This window comes from Siniperca chuatsi, linkage group LG3, assembly GCF_020085105.1.
Source record: "Siniperca chuatsi isolate FFG_IHB_CAS linkage group LG3, ASM2008510v1, whole genome shotgun sequence".
NCBI lineage: Eukaryota > Metazoa > Chordata > Actinopteri > Centrarchiformes > Sinipercidae > Siniperca > Siniperca chuatsi.
In genome coordinates this window covers 15,746,169-15,769,381 of record NC_058044.1, presented here as the reverse complement: position 1 = coordinate 15,769,381, position 23,213 = coordinate 15,746,169, and positions in this window count along the sequence as shown.

Genomic DNA, 23,213 nt, shown 5'->3' with positions numbered 1-23,213 from the left:
AGAGGAAATTACCACTTGGAGAATGAGAAGAATCTGTGTTCTCTTACAAAAAGAGAGAGACAGAAAAAGAGAAAGAGGGCGAGGCAGACAGACAGATAAAGATAGACATGACCTCTCATTCATTTTTCAGCTCTGTTACTTTGACCAGTTGACATTTTTATTTTCAGATGTTGAATCTGTGTCTGAGCGAAAGCCGAAATTGTGACATTCTGAAAACATTTCCCAGACATCAAGCGTATATTTCAGGATAATGTTACAGGAAATTTCCCCTCACACAGAAAGTGAGGTTATGACACACAAGAGCTCAGTGCCAGTCCAATACCGTAATTTGAACACACCCCTTCTCTAGCCATGCACAAATAAAGGCTGTTACATTTTTCCAGCTGGCAAAAATGAAAATGACAGATGATTTATGTATGATAAATATAGTAAAAGTTGGGTAACCAATAATGTATTTATTTAGTTATGCTGATGAAAGGAAACAGGAAACGAGATTATCTGACTGACAAAATGCCTGCAACTCACCCCAAAATAATAATAATAGTCATGATAATAATAATAGTTTTCAATCATCAGATGTTTTTTGTTCTGCAGATATTTTGTAACTCCATATGAAACTCATAGTGTGGCTGCAGGCAGGAACATGAAGTTATTTGCCTTGCCCAGATCAGTTGATCATTAGCTGATATTACTGCAAGTAAAACTAAATATGTAATAAAATAATTTGAAATGGAAAATGGAAATTAAAAAATAACATATTTCTGGTTGTGGTTTAATATTGAAAAAGTTAACAGTGACGTGAATCACATAGGACATGTTTCCTTACATTAACATGTAACAAAAATTCCCTAAGCACTTTTGTTGCCTAAATCTAACCACACACAGGACACAGCTGGTCTTAATCCCAAAATGATGAAAATGTCCATGGATTCAAAACAATATTGGAGAAGTCACACTTGAATCATGAGGTTCTATCTAGACGGAGTGCAATTCAACAATATAGAGCATCAAAGATTTCAGTTGGTGAAACTGTCACAAACATTTTTACATATTTATCTCAAGAATATTCTTTGGTTCCGGTTTCCAGTGAGCATGGAGTGAGCGGTTTTTACATGTGTTCTGCTCAACTTCCAAACAACTTTATCAGTAAAATCTTTGAAAAGTTCCATATACCTCAGTTTGAGTCAGCAAGTAAAAAGAAAAGTTACTATAACAACGAAGCCGATTAAACCGAAGAAAAATGATGACCAGCCCAGAGCAGTGAACAGCAGCCAGGAGAGGTCGGGAGTTAGCCACAAGGATAATAGCAGCCCACCTAGAACCCAAGACATTATGGATGCTATAGCTAGCTTGAATACATAATTTGGCCAAAAGTTTGATGTGATTGCACAGACCCTGTCAAGTGCAGACCTCTCTGTCAGACATCACGGAAAGAGTTACTGCAAACCAACAGGCCCAGGGGCGTACATAATAGCCAAATCACTAGCTGTTAGGAGCTAGCTGTGGAGGCTGTTCCGAGAGAAAACATGTGATTTGGAAGCCTGATTCAGACAAAAAACAATATCCTGATAATTAAGTTATATTAATTAAGTAATAAAGTTTATACTCATATCAATAGCTTTCGAGCAGAAATTATATTTTTACAGGAGACCCATGTTAAACATACAGCAAGAGCGCTCATTAAACCAGCGTGGACAGCTCAAGTGTATCAATCAAACTTCTCCACTAAAATAAGGGGAGTAGCAATTATCATCAAAAAACATGTTCCATTTATTCATAAACAAACCATATCTGACAAGAATGGCAGGTACTTGATTGTTATTGGGGAAATAGATTTGTTAGCCGTCACCCTGGTTAGCCTGTATGGTCCAAATTATGATGATCCATTGTTTTTTAAGAAATTAATGGACACCATACCTGACCCTACACTATCAAAGGTACTTATGAGGGGGACTATAATTGTGTCTTGAACACTATAAAATATGCACACCCAAGTCGCATTACTAAAAGTAAATCTGCAGCAGGGTGTATAATTGGGGATTTGACAATTCACTACTGAATGACGCCTCTTTTTGTACACATCTAACAGAAAAAAATGACATATTTCTTCTCTGAAAATGACATAGGTAATGTTACAAACTCAGTGATATTGGAATCATTAAAAGCTGTCATCAGAGGAGATTTGAGTAAATGAGCCAAAATGGTTGTTAATATATAAATCCTGCATGGTGACTAAACCATTCTGTTTCCATCGAGTGAAAACCCTGTCCTGTAGACCAGGAAGAAATGCATGGTTATTACATATTGGACTGTTCAAATAGGTGTCAGGTACCTTTAGGTACGATTTGATCTGCTTCCATATCTTAAGTGTGTTGAAAATGACAATATCGCCATTGTACAAAGTTGTGTCTATTTTGGATGGACTGTTGTGTCCCCTTACATGAGGCATGTTCTACCCAAATCCATTCTGGGGTCTCATTACCATTATCTAAGCGTGTTTCTCCACCAAGCTATATTTTGAAGATTGGTCACCCAATAGTACCTTCTAAAATTGGGGAGACCAAATCCTCCCTCTGTTTTTGACTTAGCCAAATGTTTTTTAGCATTTCTAACTGCCTTATAGTTCGACAAGAATGGGATAATTGTTGAACCTAGCTTCTTAAACAGTTTTGAAATGGTATGAAGGACGGGATTGATTTGAATAGGTATAAAAACCGTGTTACCATCTTGATCGCATTAATCCTCCCTGCCATGGACAGGGGTAACGTCCAAAATTCAGTATTATCTTTAAGTTCAGCCACTTTCTTATTCCAGTTTGTCTGTAGCAAAACTTCCAGCTTTCTTGTAGTAGCAAACTGAAGGCTATTTTGAATTGTAAAGAGTCTAAAAAATGTTGTTCTATATTGCTAGTGGGAGACACCAATTCACTTTTTGTCCAGTTTATCATAAATCCAGACAATGTAGTACATCATCAGCATATAGCGAGATGGGGGTTGGATTGGGGTCGGCCTTCAATAATGATCAAGGTTATATCAGTCTTTTGCCTATGCTGGCGACAAGTGGTTCCACAGCTATTGCAAATAAATAAGGAGACAGGGGGAAGCACTGTCTGGTCCCACAGTGTAACGCAAAAGGAGTTGACAATGTCTGATTTGTAATGACTGAAGCCTCTGGCTGTGCATATAAAATATTAATCCATTTAATAAAATTTTCTCCAAATCCAAACATTTTAAGGGTTGCAAACATATATTGCCACTCAGTTTGGTCAAATGCCCTCTGTGCATCAAGCGAGATCAGGCATGCTGCTATGTCCTGTTCCCTATATATTATGTTAAAGAGTCGTCTCAAGTTAGATTGTATGTGTCTGTTTGACATGAATCCAGTTTGATCCTTGTGTGTGATTAAACAACAACTTTAAGCTTGTCCCGCCCTGGTTTTGGGATTAAAGCTATGTAAGTTTTGTATAGTGATTGAGAAACAAAATGATTAATCATGCGAAGCATCATGGGACTAAGTATTGCCTGGAATGCCTTATAAAATTCTGCACTAAAACCATCTGGCCCGCACACTAATTATTAGGCAGCTGGGTAATTACCTCATTTATTTCTCCAAAAGTAATTTCACCTTCTAGTAAATCACTGGCCTCCTTGCTTAGATTAGGAAGATTTGTGCTTGTCAAAAATGTATTTAGTGCACTGATGTCCACCTCTCCTTTTGATTTGTGGACATCGCTGTAAAAGTCAGCAAAACAACTATTTATTGCCTTGGCATCAGTTAAAATATCGTCATTTTCTGCTCGAACCTTGTGAATAGCCCATGATGCCTGTACTTTTCTAAGTTGCTGGGAAAGCATTTTGTGAGGCTTGTCCACTAATTCAAAATGTTTCAGTTTAATTTGAGTAGTTTCATTGTCTTTTTAAAAAAAAGAAAGAATAGCGTTATAATTACTTTTGAGTGACACGATCTTCTCTAGGGTGCGTGGGCATAATTTTGATTAATAAATCTGTCTCTAATTCAATAATACAATTTTCAATTTCCTCTTTTCTTCCTTATTTGAAAAGATATACAGTGGTGTGCAAAAGTGTTTGCCCCCTTCCTGATTTCTCTTCATTTATTTATCTTTACCAACCCTTCTTTCTACTCTTGATCTTTTTGTATAACTGTACTCTGTGTGCCTTGACCACCTTAAATTGTTTTTCATGTATTATCTGATGTGACATTATATCTGATATCCGAAGTTCAAAGCATTATTCATAATATAAAGCTGGGCCCTCTTAACAGTTCTACCGGGAATTAGCATTCCCCATCAGAGGGGTAGCCGTTAGTTAGTTTTTCTTTTTTGTGCCTTGTGATTATTCTTCTTTACTGTTCTATGCAATTAATAGTATGTTCAACATTAGACATTGTTTGGACACTACGTACTTTGAACCTGTATTGTTATTACAGAAGCATTGTCATTCGTGGTTTTAAATCAATGTATAATTTCTCATGACAATTTCACAGAAACACAGTCACATGAGTTTATTTGAACAACAAATTGTTAATGCTGTTGAATTTGTGACCCTTTTATGAAAACTAAAATAATTATTTAAAAATGAAAGAATATTCTTTAAAATTAAAGCACCAAACAAGTAGCCTACAGTATCATTGAGATTATCATTGAAAATAATGTGTATGATAGCCAGAATCATATAATACAATATAATATAACATACACAAAAATGCATTATTAATGGTGTTATCAAACATGTTATGTTTTCTTGAACAAGAAGTCATTCACTGACTTTTCAGGAGCTTTCAACCACATTTCACCATCTTTATCAACAGATGGATTTACTCCATCATGTGACCTAAGTGTGAAACTTAGTAACTTAACATAATACCAGGTGGTCGTACTATACATAGGTTGGAATTGTATCCATTATTTCTGTTCAACGATGGTAAATGCCCTTACGTGGCATTTTTCAACCTCTCATTTACCTATTAAGACAAACACTTACACACCAAAAGCAACAGCAACAGCAAGGCGCTGGCTTGGCAATGAGGAGCAATATGGGTTCAGCAATGTATGCATTTGGGGTCATCCAGTGACTCCTGGTCAATGATTCTGACCCCTTTCAAGTCGGTTCTGTGACCGGTTTTGGTCTGGTGTTTACAGACAGCTGATGTTTCCTGTGTTCATTCAGTCTCTTGCTGTTTCACTGATGTAGGCTTCCCCATGGCTGTTGCATATGATGTCATACACCACTCCAGGCTTTCTCTCCAAGGGGGGTCCTGTTTTTAACTTATTATGAATGAACTATGATGCTAATTTGTGAAGCTAAAATATGCGTGTGTGTGAGTGCGCTCTACTAGCCATCCTCTTCCCACTCTCAAATGGTGTGGTGAGAACTTCAGCTGGACTTGCGTGTCTGAGTTGTCAGCACAGATTTCGGACAGATAATAAATGTGTCAGTAGGACGAGGTAGAAACATATTAACTTCCATTATGTCTGCAGTTACACACACACACACACACACACACACACACACACACTTTCGTCTGCAGTCACACACACTTGCATTCTCAAACACACACACATAAAGCAGTGCCAGTGCTATAAAATCTAGTGTCTGAGTCAGCCTGAGAAACAGAAGGTTTATTACTGGTGTCTAATCCACCCTTTCTCTAGACATCATAAAGACAACTTCAACCAGCACTGCTTTGTGTGTGACTGTTCTATATTTGTGAGGACCAATTTGAGTTTTACACCTTGAGGGTGAGGACATTTTTGTAAACTGATGACATTATGTCTGTTCCTCACTTCTTCAAACTGCTGCTTTGTGTTGGTTTTGGGGTTAAAGCTGCATTAATTAATATTTCTATATTAACAATAGATCAAATGACTATCTGAAAGATGTTGTTTTTTAGGGATGAACCCACAGAGAATTATCACCTGACTCTGCAGTTCCCCTCCGCTCTACTGAGCATTTTAGCATCTTTCCGCTCATTGTTTTGGTTTTATGGCCTGCAACTTTACTGTTTTGGTTCAGTGTCACTGCTCACATTTTCCAATAGCATTAGGCAGCTCTTTTCAGTGAAAACACTCTGATAAACCCACTGTACGCTATGTACCCTGCACCAAACAATGGACAGACAAAGTAAATAGCTGGGGAACATAGTGGAGCATTTAGCAGCTAAAGAGCCTGATATTTCCCTAAGGAGTTGCTGGAAACCAAAGCAGAGCAAAAAGTCAGTATTCGACTTAAATTCATCAGTTGGACAGAAACAACACTTTCAAATGAATGATAATATTGTTCTGTGTCTGCTGGATGTGTGACTAGGCGACTGTTTGCAAACACGTTCGCCATAACAACTTTATGGCAATAATATGTCAGTATTCTGTTTACAGCTTGTTCTGTGGCCCTCAACTGACCAAAAAACATGAAATAATGCTGCTTTAAGGTTAGAGTGAGGTTAAGTTTAAGATAGGGGTAAGGTAAGGCATGTAGTTGTGATGGTTAAGGTTAGGGTTAGAGTTAGGAAATTCATTATGTAAACAGTCATCCTCACAAGTGTAGAAATACAAGTGTGTGTGTGTGTGTGTGTGTGTGTGTGTGTGTTTGTACGTGCGCGTGTGCATGTAATGGGTCAGGAATTGTCCACCCTTTGGGCTGATCTACCCACTTAGATCAAAGCAAACTTCCAGGACAGACTCTGGAGTGTCCACTGTTCCGGACGCCGCCTGGAAAATCCCACTCACTGGAACACAGTCACCATGGGAACCAAGGCCATTGTGTGTGTGTGTGTGTGTGTGTGTGTGTGTGTGTGTGTGTGTGTGTGTGTGTGTGTGTTTCCCTGTGTGTGTGTGCGTGTGTGTGTGTGTGTGTGTGTGCGTGTGTCCCTGTGTGTGTGTGTGTGTGTGTGTGTGTGTGTTTCCCTGTATGTGTGCGTGTGTGTGTGTGTGTTTCCCTGTATGTGTGCGTGTATGTGCTTGTAAGGCATGTAAGTTGGGAGTCCTGAGGCTCATTGAGACCTTTTATGTGGGTCACACTTAGGAAGCTCTTCTGTTACAGTCATACACTTTGAACAAGCACACTCACACACTCTCACTCTTTCTCTCTCTCTAACACACAAACATCCTGCTTGTCAGGCAGTGGTTAACCAGGCAAACCCTGTGGATGAGATGACAGGCCTGCTACGTTGCTGTGGTGACTCTTGAACCTGGTCACCGTTCACAAGGAGGTCAGCATTCAAAAGGTCACTTAGCGCCGCACTATGGGTGGTGACGCTACTGAGCTGAGAGAGAAAGACAGAGAGCTTTCGAGGATAAATAAACCAAAGCTCTCCTTCGACTCGGCCCATTTAGGCATTTAAAGACAGCATTTCCAGGAGAGAGAGAGCAGGTCCCCTTTCACACAGGGAGTCTATGATATTGCTGGGTTCAGTTACCTCAGTAATATGAATGTAAGGAATGTGAATGTATGAACCAAATTTCATGGTTATCCATCCACTAGTTATCGAGACATTTGAATCTTAACTATTAATATTAACTTCATGGTGACAATATATTAAAAGTCAGGGGACCACCATAATCCGTAGGATTTATCCTCTGGGGGCCAGCCTCTGGCTGTACAAAATTGAATGGCAGTCCATCCAGTAGTTGTTGAGATATTTCAGTCTGGACCAACTGTTGGACCGACTGACATTGGCATTCATCTAGGCACGCTGCTATCATGGCTACAAATTGGATGTTTAGCAAAGACACTCTTTTCATTCTACTGCACAACTTAAAACTCAGTAGATGTTTTTGTGATACATTTTAATCATTTGATATCACTTAGTATAAGCATATGCAATCCAAATAACATGACTAAAATATATTAAGTTGTAAAATACTAGCTATCACATGAACAACAACAATTTTCCAGACAAGTCCTTTCAGACACACTATTAGTGCAGCAGAAGTTCGTGGTTCAACAGAGAAAAAGTGGGAGCTCTACACTTTCTACATCTGTATAGCATTTAGTATGCTGCATTGTGCATTTCCTCCCCAAAGGTGAAATTGCAGACTTGCTTCAGCAGCTACTTCCCTGCCAGATGATGGTGTTTGATAGTTGTGCGAGAGTGAAACTAATGAATTAGTGAACAGAGGGTGTGTAGAGTGCATGCAGATCTACCGGGAGCTCTGTCAGCCAAGGGGAACGGCTGAGACAGAAAGCCCACCTTGAATTTCAACAAGCATTCACCCTTGCAAATCAATAACCCCACTGCCAGCATGCACTTAAATACGCAAAGGCATACACATATAGACACCCACCTATGCACGCCTACACAGCAACATACACACATAAACAGTGGAAGATTTCAATAGGGAATGACTGAGGTTGCAGACGTGATTTTGGACCATATATCAACGCATGTCAACACTGAAAAAGTTTGAATTATTTTTTTCACCTTCTACTTTTTCAGTCTTAGAATGTCTCCTCCTTTCTATTTTAAGTCCAAGGTATGCAGATAATATTCAGATGAGTTCCAGATGGACATTAGTAGAACCATGTGTTTGAATCAGCCCTCCGAGCTCTATCGATTCCACCATCAGAACATACTGAGGTTCTCCAGTTATCGCTTCCCCTTTAGGACAAAGAAGCTCTCCATCTCTGAGCCTCTGGAGGGCATTTCATCTTTGTGTTGGGAGGAAGAGAAAGGATGAGATGAAATGGGATGATGAGCGATAGGAAAGAATAGAAATAATCTTTTGAATCCATGATAGCTTTACATCTTATTCTTCTGTCTGAAATGTTTTTTTGGCTCCTCTTATACAGAAAACCTGTGAGAAATGTAGGACGAAAGAAACAAAAAATCTAATTAGCAAAGAAAGGCTATTTTTCCTGTCTCACTTTACCATAAACTGTCCAACAAAATAAAATGCAATGAAAATAATCTTAAACCTGCATTTGCTGATTTCTTTTGTGGAGACAAGCTGTATACACAACATTTATATATCATGTTGATATGGTGAACTTGTTAGCAAACAATTGCCTATTTACATATCCAAGAGATACAGAACGACATTAACATTCATTTGAAGTCGTGTTTCTGGCCACCTGTTGAATATTCACTCTCCTTTTAGCTCTCTCTTTGGTCTCCACCAACTCCTAAGGGAAATGTCTGGTTCTTTAGCTGCTAAATGCTCCACTATGTTCACCAGCTAGTCGATAACTTTGACTGTCTGCTGTTTGATGAAGGGCAGGAAGCATGCCTGCTTGCTGCAGCCAAAAGAAAAAAGCTGATGAGAGCAGTGAGAGTGAACCAAAACAGTAAAGTTGCAGGCTGGAAAACCAAAAAAAAGAAGCTGAAAGATGTTAAACTGAAGAGAACTGCAGATGATCATCTTTAATCATGTGATTCATTGTTCATATAAAAATATTGATAACAAGCCACTTTAAGAAAGAAAGTAGAGTAAATTAACGGTAAAGTAATGAAGATGGAAATAAAAGACGACTAAAAATTCTGTCTTTGTGTAATGTATTCAGTAGATGACATTCAGGGATCAACTGCAGCTTAGGCCAAAATGACCACAGAATACCACATCAACTCCCCTGGGGGAATCAGCCAATCGCCGTTCTCAACGCCTCTGACTCACTGTCAGTCTGTCAGTCTGTCCATCCATCCATCCACCTGACTGACACTCCTGTCTCTCGCTCTCTCACTCTGTCGCTCTCTCATTGTCAGCCTGATGCTGTATTCACATCATGACTGCATGAACAGACAGAGAAGGAGATGGGAAAGTCAATCTGACTGGAAAAGCCTGCTTACACACAAATTCACGGGCATGCACATAGGCAAACGCACTCACACATACAAACACACACAACCAAATCTCTCCCCTCTACACGACTGACATTTGTAGGTTACACTGGGGACGGTGGTGTAAAGAAAAGGCTCCCAACAAGAAAAGGCTTTGACCAACATATCAACATATTCATACTGAATGTGTTCAACTCTGCATTTATTGTTTTGTTGTATGCATTCAAATGCATGCACACTTTCTCTCCCTCCATCTTTCTCACATCCATACACACATCATGATCACCCTCATCCCTGCTTCTAATATCTAAGCAAGAAAAATCTTGCCAGCTAAAAGGTTTCTGCAAATTGATTCTTGAAATAATACTAATCTCTGAGAAGACCAGTTTACACTGAAATGAGAATTCATTATCTACTGTCACTCTACACACTCATTCTGATGTCAGTGGAAACTCTACACAATCTCCTCCTCTGCCCACATTATATTACATATTGGAGCAACTTTGGCCAATTTGACTCACATTGCAATCATTTGGCTTCAAGATACTTGGATTATGCTGCAAGAGTTGTTTAGAGAAACTTAATGGTTGTTTTATGCCTTTTTTGGTACTCTAAACAACCAGAAGTTGTTTGGGAGAGGGAAGTTGCATGTTCAGTCTGTTACACTTTTCATGGAGCTTTGACTGCAAGAACAGAGTTGAGCTATTCCTTTAACCTTTTAAACTTGGTAATTATGGCTTGTCAACTGCCATTTCCAAAGTCAAAGAACTTTCAACATCAACTTTTAAGTCAACATGAAACATACAGTAAGTCCTTAAAGTGTTTAGAAAAAGTGAAATTTGAACTTTAACAATTCCATGAGAACAAGGCAAAGTCCATCATCTGAGAAAGATTCTGTGATATGATTGAAAGCTCCAGAACAGCTACTAATGAACGGACGTCATATCGTTTAGACCATAATTACGAGCACTGCAGTGAGAAAAATATTCATGTCACCTTCCCAGCTGTAATTGTGAGTCATAGATATCGGGAATATATGACAGCTATGATATCTCCCACTTCTTGAAAAGAACTACAGAGGCTTCAACAAACCAGTTGTAACATGGCAGCAAAGCATCAAAATTAAAAAAAACAAAATATTAACACTAATAAAATCAATTCAGCTAAAAAAAATGTAATTTATCACAGCCACCCAATAAATGTTGATGTAACAACAGTACCATTATAATAATAATACAATAATAACATACTATGATAATAATACAATATTATAATAATCATTATATACAATACATTCTAATAGAATATAATATAATAATAATCATTATCATAATAATAATTGATATTACAGCCACACAGCAATGAGGTGTGAGGACAGACCGGGCCACCAGAGAGGCGAGTGACATGCCCCCACCCGGTCCCCCGGGCCCCCAGCCACACAATCGGAAGCCCCAGAGGGAGAGAGGTGTAAGTTTATGTGTGTGTGTTGGAATACGATATGTTGTGTGTGTGTGTGTGTGTGTGTGTGTGTGTGTGTGTGTGTGTGTGTGTGTGTGTGCAAATGTGCACGGCACCAGCCCAGCCCCAACAAGGACAAGAATGGGGACCATCTTTCCTTAAAGACTGTGATGTAGTTGTTGTTGAAAGCCGTGATTTTTCCCATAGATATGTATTCTGAAAGGAGGTTGGTCCAATGGTTAATATTTATTGAATTTTCCAGAACAAGAGTCCAGTCTTGTATTTGTTTGGTATGTTGATTTCTGAAGTGTCTCCTATACATCGTTTGTATCCAAGGTCAAGAATGAACTATCAGTCTCAACTTCTGAATTACCTAATCAGATATAACCTAACCAGACTTCATAATAGATAGTATGCCATATGGTCAGGAGGATTATTCGCACCAGACATGATGACATGATGTCTTTTGATGTCCTGCCTTTATAGTATAAAGCAAATTTGTACCTGTGATACTGTACATGAACATAAGACATAACTTTTTGTTGGTTGTCTGACTCTTTTCAGAATCCCAGCCGGTCCAGGAGTTACGAGGTGATGACAGGATGGACTGACGAATAGTAAATCCTGTCAGCACAAACATGTGCGCACACACACATACACATGGAGTCAAAAGGGTACGCTGCCCCCTGCTGCGTTGCCAAGCCCCACAGGATGTCTCACCAACTGTGGTACGAACACATGCAGCAGTTGTCACACACACACATGCTGTACATACATACGTTTATGCAACACACACAGATATTCAACATGCTTGGAGAAAGTGCCAGAATGAGCTCCACAGAGGTCCCCTCCCTTTTCCTCACTTCCTCCAGTCAAACTTATAAAAACTCTCACTCACACACACATCTGCACAAAGACATCTCATCCTAGTTTCCTACACTCCTTCCTGGATCTCATGGTGGAGAGCTGAGTATCTTGAATGTGTGAGATGACACGGCCAACATTAGTCACTCTCACACACACTCTATCCGTCACCACACTCACTCACGCACTCACTGACAGACATTTCCAGCATTATACCACGGCATGTGTTCTCGGGTGTACTGTGGGCACACACATTCGCACACACAGAAGAAAAGCCCAGCCTCGTCTGATAGCAACTTCAAATCATTTCTCACATGACCATATAAAGCAGTGCACCACAGTTGTATTAGATTCAATTCTTGATTAAATTATGTGTGTGTGGGTGGGGAAGGAGGGAAGCACTGCTGTGTGGTCTATTAGTATCAGCCACAACACACCACACACTTAGAGCCAATCACGAGCAATGGGGCTACGCACCGCACACTCGCAATCAATTAGCTGAAACATCTGTGTGTGGATGAGCTTATGTTCGTGTGTGTGTGTGTATGAGTGGGTGTGTGTAAATCATAACTGATTTAAAGTGAGAAACTCTACTTTCCTACTTTCCCTCCCTGCGGTGTCTCATTGTTGGCCCAGACTGAGGTGGAGTTTCTTTTGCCAGGTCTGGTGTTCCCACACGCACACACTAGCGTAGATTTAAGAGTCTGTGTTAGCTTCATTAGACCAGGAGAGAGAATGGGCACAGCGCTATCGGCATGTGGGTTAGATTAGCCGGGCCTGCCGAGCCTTATAAACCTTGTTCTATTACTGAGACAGAGGGACAGAGAGAGGGGGTGGGGGTCCTTTCTAATATATTTAGCAGAAAGGAACATAATTGAAAGACAGGAGCAAGGGTAAGTTTCCACCAAAGACACCAGAGACAGACAGGCATCAATGAAAGTGCAGCAAGGAGGCAAGTCTGTGTGGAAACTCACCTCTTTGTTTTAAAAGAATGACACCTCAGAGACAGAGCATTAACACACATACAAGTACTGTACAGACACACATATGCAGTACATGCATTAGACACAGTCAGCTCACTCTTGCATATGCACACACATAAACGCACATTGGCGCACAAATACGCACACAAAGATATTGCAGATATTTAGCACGCAGTATATTTACTGCCTGTCGTGTGTGTGAGCTTGGAAGAGTTATCAAAAGGGTAGATGATGTATGACGACAGCTGCTAAACTGCCTTTTCCCTCCACCCTCGTCTTCTCTATCTCTGTCTCGACCCTCCTCTCTCCTGCGATCCAGCTGTATATCACTGCTGACGCCCATTTGCTTGACATTAACATGCATTGTGATTGACATTCATTTCAGCTAAAAAAAGGTCTGTGTGAGTGTATGTGTGTGTGTGTGTGTGTGTGTGTGTGTGTGTGCACCTACTTTGTGGTATCATGTGGACTCACCTTTCTGGTGCATTTGTGCGAGGTCAGAGGTGAGCGCTGTTTCAGAGCACAAGGTGCGAGGCTTAGAATTGCATTGTGGGCAGCTTGACAGTACCATCTGGGTCGTGGGTGATACCGAAGGCAACACGCACACACTCACCTTTCTGAACAACAACACTGTAATGCACTCACAAGAACACAAGCAGCACACCCGCATGATAGGTGTATTACGACTCATGTCCCCAGAAGGTGATGAATACTGTTCTGCAGTATAATAATGCAGTTGGTTTCAGTTGAACATTCTGTTGCTAGTAGCAACCTCTACTGACACAGTTCCACAGCAGTTACAGTTTATCTGACATTGGCTGTATTCGGAACCGGCTACTACATACTACAGACAAACGCAATACGTGCTACATACAGCTTACTGCTTTTCATAGTAGTATGCAGTATGAAAATGTTCAATCAATTTATTTTACAGTATGCTAGGCCAGGCTTAGCTGGTTTCTGGTTTTGGAATGCAGAAGTAAACAATAGGAGAAATATAAATGTTTAGGTTTTTTTTCGAATTTAATCTTGTGCAAGGAGAACAATTCACAATTGTGACTAAGCTGCAGCCTATCTATAATGACTGCGTCGCTGCAGTTGTCCTTCTACCCATAACAAAGTAATAACGTTTGCCTGCTAAGCTAACGTTTGATATCAGGAAGACAGCAATGTTAACCTTAGCGAGCTGGTAATAAGAAAACAACACAACATGACATTAAATCAAGTTAAGTTATATTTTTTGTTATTAGGGACAGAGCAGTTATATTCCTCCTTGTCCACCACTGGTGCCATTTCTACAGTGACCGGTTGTTGAGCCTGCCTGATTAAATAAAGATTACATTTTTTAAAAACAGCCATTGTTGTGACTGTTTCAGTGCTTTTCATTGTGAGACACAGTACTAATACTAATACTGGAGATTTTTTCCGAAACAGTACAACATCCATGTATTTTTGGCATACTGTAAATTTTGCTTTTGTTTGCATACTGCATACTACATGCTACATTCTGGCCAAATCAGTACGTACTGCTAGTATAATAGGTGGTTTCAAATACAGTCATTGTTACATCCACCATTTTGTGAGATCTGTGACCAAGCAAATATTGACATCTTTTGTCTCTTCCCTGAATGCTTTGGTTGGAGCATAATCTGTTGGTACTCTTTTTATTATAGCTGTTTTTAGCTGTTCACAGCTTACCGAGCTAACCATTATGCTAGCTGTCTAAGCTAACATGTTGCTAATACAACATTCTAAGTAACTGTTAATTTAATGTTTGGCTAACTGTTGATGCTATGGACCTTCATATAATGTTTGCTAAATGAATCACTGTGTTCCTGTGGGGTCTTTAAATGTTTTCATTTGTCCAGTACTTTGGTTTATGACCAATTACCTGCAAAACTAATGGCATTACCATCAGTCTCACCTGTACTTTTATTTACCACTAATTAGCAGTTGTTAGCATGCCTCACAGAGCCGCTAGCATGGCTGTAGACTCTTAGTTTTGTTACAATACACTTGATCTAACTCTTGTTTATGGTATCTCACCTATTTCTGATTTGTAATCACTATGATTGAATTTGTTTCAAAATTTGCTTCCAGTAAAGACCTCAAAGGCCTTTCTTTAACTTAATTGGAAGTGTATTTAGCTTGCTTCATAGCTACACCTACACACATAATGAGGGCAAAAGAAGCACAAAAGGAGGTGGTTGAAGGTTCATGTTTTCCCACTCACTTTTAATGATAAAATCTACAATTAATTAAGGTGATGATTTGTGCTAATAAGTTCCCAACTCTCCTTTTATCTTGCTAAAGCCAGTTAGGCAGGCTGATATGCATACAAGCTAGTGGACAAAGAGAGAGAGAGAGAGAGAGACAACCCCACTGCTGTTTGATGTTTCCTTCTCATCAGAAACATGATTCATAACTGCATTATATACAGCAGACGCACAGACACACACAGGAAGACAGCTGTCTGGATTTATGAGTGGTCTGTGAGCACTGACAGCTTCAAATATCAAACTACTATTTCATTTCACTATCAATAAATAAATATTACACTTGCCTGAAAATACTGGAATTATACTGGAGGTGGTGTTTTTCTCTTTCCATCTTTCTCCACATTTAGACATGGTCTTAGTTTTTCTTAGCGATAAGCATGGGGGTCTTTTCATACGTCTCAAAAAGCAGTCTCTTTGATTCTGCCAATGATAGTAGAGAATTCAGTGTCTGGCCCGAGTCACATTGATTTTTTTGGGCACCGGCTGATGCTTCCGGAAAACACATAAAATAATAAGTAGTAATAATAAGTAATAAGTCAGATACACTCAGAGGCAAGAATTTACATTATACTTGTTTCATTCCCTGTCTACTATCACAGTACAACTGAAAGTACTTGATTTTTTCTTTTCAGATTTTTGAAGATGTGTGCGTGTGTGTGTGTGTGTGTGTGTGTGTGTGTGTGTGTGTGTGTGTGTGTGTGTGTGCATGCGTGCACAAAACAGAGAGAGATAATGAAAGGGAGGCCAACAAAATTAAGTGGGGAGGCTCTCGTACATTTTGTCTAGTATGTTAAGTAAGAAAGTTTATTTATATAGCACCATGCCAGAGTTAACATGACAAAGTGCTTCACAATAATTAATAATAGCACACACAACAGGCACAGTAAAATAAATTAGAACTTAAGCAAAGGCTGAACAGATGGGTCTTTAGCTGCTTCTTAAATGTTCTCAGATCCTAAATCAGATGGGACAAGATGAGTCCAATCCTTTTGGATTAGAATGAGCATAGTTATATGCATATCACATGTAGGTGAAAGGATAATGAAAATCACCATTGATGAAAAGACTGATGCCTACACACTTGGCTCCAAACCACAAATTTATTTAAACTTGCAATAACTTATTTTTGTGGCCACTTGGGAGCAGCGGAAACAAGTTGTGAACACAACACTGGCATATCATCACCTTTTAAGTTGATGGTGATCTTGTTAGCAAAGAGTTTCTCATTTACACATCCAGCAGTTATGGAGCAACGTTATTATTCATTTGGAGTCATGTTTCTGGCCACCTGGTGAATATAAGTCCAATATTAATTTTCTTCTAGCTCTGTTGTTGGTCTCTGCCAACTCCTGAGGGAAATATCTGTCTCTTTAGCTGCTAAATGCTCCTCTGTGTTCACCAGCTAGTCGCTCAGCTATGAGAGCGGTGAGAGTGAACCAAAACAGTAAGGTTAAACAATAAAGCTCCATAAAACTGAGGGGAGCTGCAGATTTGGGTGATAATTTTCTGTAGGTACATCACTACGAGTGATCGCTTTCACATTGTCACATTGTTTTCACATTATCATTTGTTATTATAAAAATATTGATTATAGCCACTTTAAATGGACAATGTTACGATCCCGGTTGGATCTTCATCAGGTCAAAATGACATTTGTCATGATATTTTGGTTTGTAATCAAGTGTGCAAGTGTTACTCTTTTCATCTTCCAACATTTTGGAGCCACGATATCAAAGGCACAATCTTCTTTAGTTTTAAGCCTGGATAAACTAATAAACTACTGGAGATATAAGGCTGGATGATTCACTGATAGTGCCTGACGTTACAGAGCTCTGAAAGTGATCACAAGGATTGTAAATTGGACTCTGAATTTGATGGGGAGGCAGTGCAAAGAAATCAAGATGGGTGGTAGGAGAGCCCATTTCCAGGACCTTTCAAAAGCATAGAACAGAGAGTTACAGTAATCCAAGTGGGACAAAATCAGTGCATGGATAAATATCAACAATGGGCCTGTGTTTGGCAATATTCCTCTGATGGAAAAAATAGGAGCAAACACATGCTAGTGTAAAGTCAAGCCTTGGTAAAAAGTAACACGTGCATCTCTGAGGTTACCAGTAACTGATAACAAAAGAGACCCAGTGACAGACCCTTCACCTTTAGGACAGAGCTGTCTGGGCCACAAATTAGAACAGAAAGACAGGCAGACAGACCTGTAGTACATAAAATACAAGCAAGTAAAGATTCAGACAGCAACATGGTTCTCTCTTGGCTTTTTCCTCCATTATATGCTACATGAAGGAATACACTTGACCTCGCATGTGTTTTTAGTTTGGCTATTTCCTCTCATCCCTCCCTCACCTCCCTCCCCCAATCATCCCTGGGGCGAGGTCTGGGCCTGTGCACCTCCACTTAAAATGACCCTCCACCTTCCAGCCCCCCTCCACAGTGCACCTTCACCCTCCCCAAATGGTTAAGTGTCTGTGTGTGTGTGTGTGTGTGTGTGTGTGTGTGTGTGTGTGTGTGTGTGTGTGTGTGTGTGTGTGTGTGTGTGTGTGTGTGTGTGTGTGTGTGTGTGTGCGGGCATGAGCATTTGTCTTGAAAGTCAAAAGTGCATTATTGTGTACAGAATTAATGATAATCCTCCGTAGTGCTCCTGTGCTGCATAAGCCCCTTGAGCCCCTTTTTACCTTTTACCTCCAGAACAACACACATCTCACTGAGCCCCGTCTTACCTAAAGACCTGCCCAGATGCACAAAAGACAGTCAGCTCAGACAGAAAGAGAGAGTGAGGGGGGTCAGTTGGAACCAGCTGGACAGAGCAGAGGTAATGAAAGACTTCTTCAAATCAGCAGCGGCTTGGTGTCTCCCTGCACAGCAGTGCAGCTCTCCAGGTCTCTGAGTGCATGTCCACACACACACTCCTGCTGAGAACTCTCCTTCTCACTTTACTGCCCTTCCTTCCACCTTCCTATTTACCTTACCCATGTATTCCTCCAATTTTGCAGCTTATCACTCTAATGCACAGCCTCTAAAATGTAGGATATACTGTATCTGTTAGGCGAGCAAGAACATATTGGCAGAGCTTTATGAAGAAATGTAGAGATGTCTTTATGCATTCGCTTGCACAACAGCGAGTGTATCCGTGTGTTTGGACATGGGAAGCTGAGGTGAAGGTTCACACTGGATTCTGTAGGGACGAGAATACTGCACCTCTGTAGTAATCACAATGGACATGCTCCAACCATAATACTCTAACCTCACACACTCATGCATATGTACTTAACATGCGCAGACACTCAAGTGCACACACTCAAAAAACGCCCAGGTAATCATTTCCATATTTATTTTCTTTGCATATTCCTCTCCCCTCCATATGTTTTCATAAAAACAATGCCAAGCCTCTCAAAGTGGGTTAAATAAGTGATTTTTGGAAATCCCATTTGAAGGGCCCCGCTCAAAGTGTGGTGGGCATCTGTACCATGTCAGAGATTATACGGGAGGTTGCTGCCAAAAACTCAATGAGACCCAGGACTCTCCCAATCTGGTGTGACTGTGGTTTTACCCCAATAAAAGGATCATTTTGATTCATTCCATGTACAAATGATTAAACATATTGGATCCAAGTATTAGCACAAATAGCATACTCAATCCATCAAGTGTCACAAATCACCACCCTAAAAACAGCCAGGCCCCGGCTGTTTGCCTAGCTTTTTAGACATAACGCCTTGTTGGAGTGTTTTTCTAATTTATCTAGCCCCATCTAATTAAACATGATCCCCACTGGTTTGTGCACAGCACAGGGCAGTTAAATAAAATCCATCTGAGACTTTGGGGGGGAAAATTCAACGCCACATACATAAGTGTGCAAAAGACTGAGGTTTCTACCCCTATGGTTACAATGTGGTAAACTCAGCAAGACGTCTCAAATTTAGGACGAGATGAAACCAGAAAAAAACTACGGGAAACATGCGTCACAGTCAGTTCGAGGGCACACAGGGCGAAGAGAGTGAGTCCATACCGAGCCAACACGCCGAGCCACTTTAATTCTGAGTGTGAACAATAAAACCCTACTAATACCAGCTAAATCCTGTTTATATTAAATATGTGAGGTGTTTCTTTTATAGCATATGGAGAACTGGTTCTAATCATCTTAAAAAAACCTATGGGCTCATGGAATGCACCTGTAAATTTAATTGACTGAAAACCTCTCAACAAGCATCGTCCGCACTGCCCTCTTCAGGGAACAAAGAGAAACTGAAGAGATGATGCGTGATGGGGTAGAGGTGAAAAAAGTGCAAAGGAGGAATGAGTTAGACTAAATAAGATGGATGATTTGGTCCTCATCTTGCCTTGGTTATTTTGAGGACGTGCTTTATTCTTGTGGTGTAATGAGTTCTCTTGATTTCTTCATCCTGTGGCTATATTTAATACCTGGTAGTTTGTCAACGGCGTCTATTTCTGGCTGTTGTGTTTGGACTTGTTGAGGCAGTGAAACTGAAGGAAATTAAAATGTGTAGCTACTGTGCCCCTCTTCTGAACTACATAACAAGATCCAGGTGCACTCTTACACAGTCATGCTCAGGCTTACACACACACACACACACACACACACACACACACACACACCTCTGAGTGGCCCTACTTCACAGTCCTATGTGGTGTTGCAATAATGGTAATGAGATATGTTGGTGGCTGAGGTGTTAAAAGTTCCTCTGGGCTGCTGCAGAGGCAGCAGAGGGACCACCACCTTGGTGCTAAGCTGCCACTCATTTCTTGATCACTAAATACATATGCCGTCACACTGGAGGTAGACTGCATTGTTACACTACTCGAACACATGTGCATTCAAACACACTCACATGCACATACTTGCATAAACACAAAGTACACACACACACACAGCATTGTGGTGACCCTGCATGTTATCCTCTCTGGGGCACATTGGGCTGTATGCTGTTGGTCACGCTCTGGCCCAGAAAGGCCGTTCACCAGGTTGCTGTCTTTCATCACCATCTCCACGGCAACCACGCTCTAAGTCACCGTGACAACGAATTCCACCTGGGCCTGTGACACTTGCTGCCTCCTCCAAGCTCAACATTCAATCACATCGCCCTATCTGCTCTACAGCCCTCCATTGCTCTTTATAACTCACGTGTTCTCTAATCGTCCTCCCTACCTCTGTCTTTCACTCAATCACTGACACACTCTCCATGAACCCCTTTTCTGTTGGTTGTTCTCATACCTTTCTGATGTTCTGCATTATTGGATGCATAGGCAGATTAACCTGCCAGGGGACTCTGGTGCAAAAATTAGTTGTGGGGCCCCTGTTGTTATTTGGTAATGTGCCATTTAATTAACTGAAGTAATATAAATGTTGAAAAATCTGTTTTTTAAAAAGTTATATTTTTCAAGAAAGGACTGCTAGAAAATGCACCTTAAAGTCCATTATTTAATTAGATAATGTAATTGGATGGTGCATAATCCCATCAAATCTGCAATTAATTACAGTTACAGACATTTAGGGCCCCTAAAGGTCTGGGGCTTTGGCTGCCCTGTTGACTGAATGTAAACAAAGAAACTGTATTCATATGGTTTTGGAGAATGGGATGAATGATACTGAAGACTATATGATCAAGTTACTTCAGGCATGACCCTGTGTTCATCCTAATATCTTAATCCACACGGGAACTAATGATGCATTCTGAAAAAGTTCTCTGCTGCCCTCATGTGGTCACACTGAGGAGGAGCTGGCAGTCCATTCAGACACTGTCAGTATCTGTTGAGGAGTGATTTAGATTTAAGTAGACAGTGTGATAATAGTCAGGTTTGGTTTTATTCTGCATCAGTGCCCCAGATTATTTTACAACCCTATGTACCATTGGTTGGCTGAATCTATATATAAAATCTTTATTGTACAGCCCGGGGATACATGAGGCCTGATAAAGCTGATGCATTATTTATAGTCTAATTTGTCCCTCATTTTACCAGTGTAACATTTAACTCTCACAGGGACAGCACCCCATTACAAACAGGACTGTATTATACACAGTGGTGGAAGAAGTACTCATATATTTTACTTAAGTAAAAGTAGCAATACCACTGTATAAAAATACAAGCTAGTCTTACATTCAAGATTTGACTTAAGTAAATGTACAAAAGTATTATCAGCAAAATGTATTTAAAGTATCAAAAGTTAAAGTACCCACTGGGCATAATGGTCCATTTCAGAATGCTATAAACTATATACAATCATATTCATCCTATTATTTGAATATTATTACTGAAGCATTAACACACAAACAGCATTTTAATGTTTCAGCTGATGGAGGTGGCGCTAATTTCAACTACTTTATATACCATTGGATAGTTTAATCTATAACTATCATATTATATAAATTGATTCTAAGTTTTGTTTGTAAAATCTTAATCTGAACCAGTAAGTCCAGCTGTCAGATAAATGTGATGTAAGTGAGTAAAAAGTAAAATATCCCCTTCTGAAATGTAGTGGATTAGAAGTATGAAGTAACATGAACTGGAAACACTCAAACAAAGTACAAGTACCTCAAAATTGTACTTAAGAACAGTACTTGAGTAAATGTACTTGGTTACTTTCCACTAGCACACTTTTTGTGAGTAACAAAGTATGCACCAAGATGTGTTATTTTAAAGCCCCAAACTTTGGTTTGGATTCACAAAATGACGTTGAGGCAGTTCACTGACTGAACCATGATTCTGTCCATCTGTTTCACTTTAACTACATCAAAAACCATGAAGCTGATAATTTGCAACACAATGGTTATGGCTTTCATCAAGGTCATTGTGAAATACACTTACATAAATAATAAAATAATAATAATAAAATAATAATAATAATAAACAGCAAAAGTATTCACAAAGTCAACCATTCACATAATACAAATAATATAGCAGCCAATGGGGCGTTTATACATGAACATACATGGGCATTAATGAGTAGGGTATGCGTTCATGTGACCATCTACCCACATGATACTTTATTGACCCCTGAGGAGAAACTCTTTTGTTACAGCTGCTGTTATTATGAGACGGTGGATATTGCACAGTAGTAATAGAAGTATGAATGAATATCAATAAATTAAACTGAAAACTTTAATACTTTTTCAAGTATTGCAGTGATGTTAATGGTCCAATGTCCAGTTTAATGACTTAGGGTCATGTAGACTAACACTTAGAGGGAGGAGTTAAAGAGTTTGATGGCCACAGGCAGGAATGACTTCCTGTGGCGTTCTGTGGTGCATTTTGGAGGGATGAGTTTTCCGCTGAAAGTACTCCTTTGTTTGACCAGCATGTCATGGAGTGGGTGGAAGACACTGTCCAAGATGGCATGTAGTTTGACCAGCATCCTCCTCTCTGACACCACCGCCAGAGAGTCCAGGTTCACCCCCACAATGTCACTGGCCTTACGGATCAGTTTGTTGAGTCTGTTAGCATCCGCTACCCTCAACCTGCTGCCCCAGCATGCAACAGCATACAGGATAGGACTGGCCACCACAGACTCATAAAACATCCTCAGCATTGTCCGGCAGATGTTGAAGTCCAGTTTATTGTCCATGTGTACTCCCAGGTACTTGTAATCCTCTACAATGTCCACACTGACCCCCTGGATGGAAACCGGGGTCACTGGTGCCTTGGTCCTACGTAGATCTACAATCAGCTCCTCAGACTTTGTCGCGTTGAGCTGCAGATGGTTCTGCTCACACCATGAGACAAAGTTCCCCACCATAGCCCTGTACTCAGCCTAATCAACACCGCTTATACATCCCACCACAGCAGAGTCATCAGAAAACTTCTGAAGGTGGCA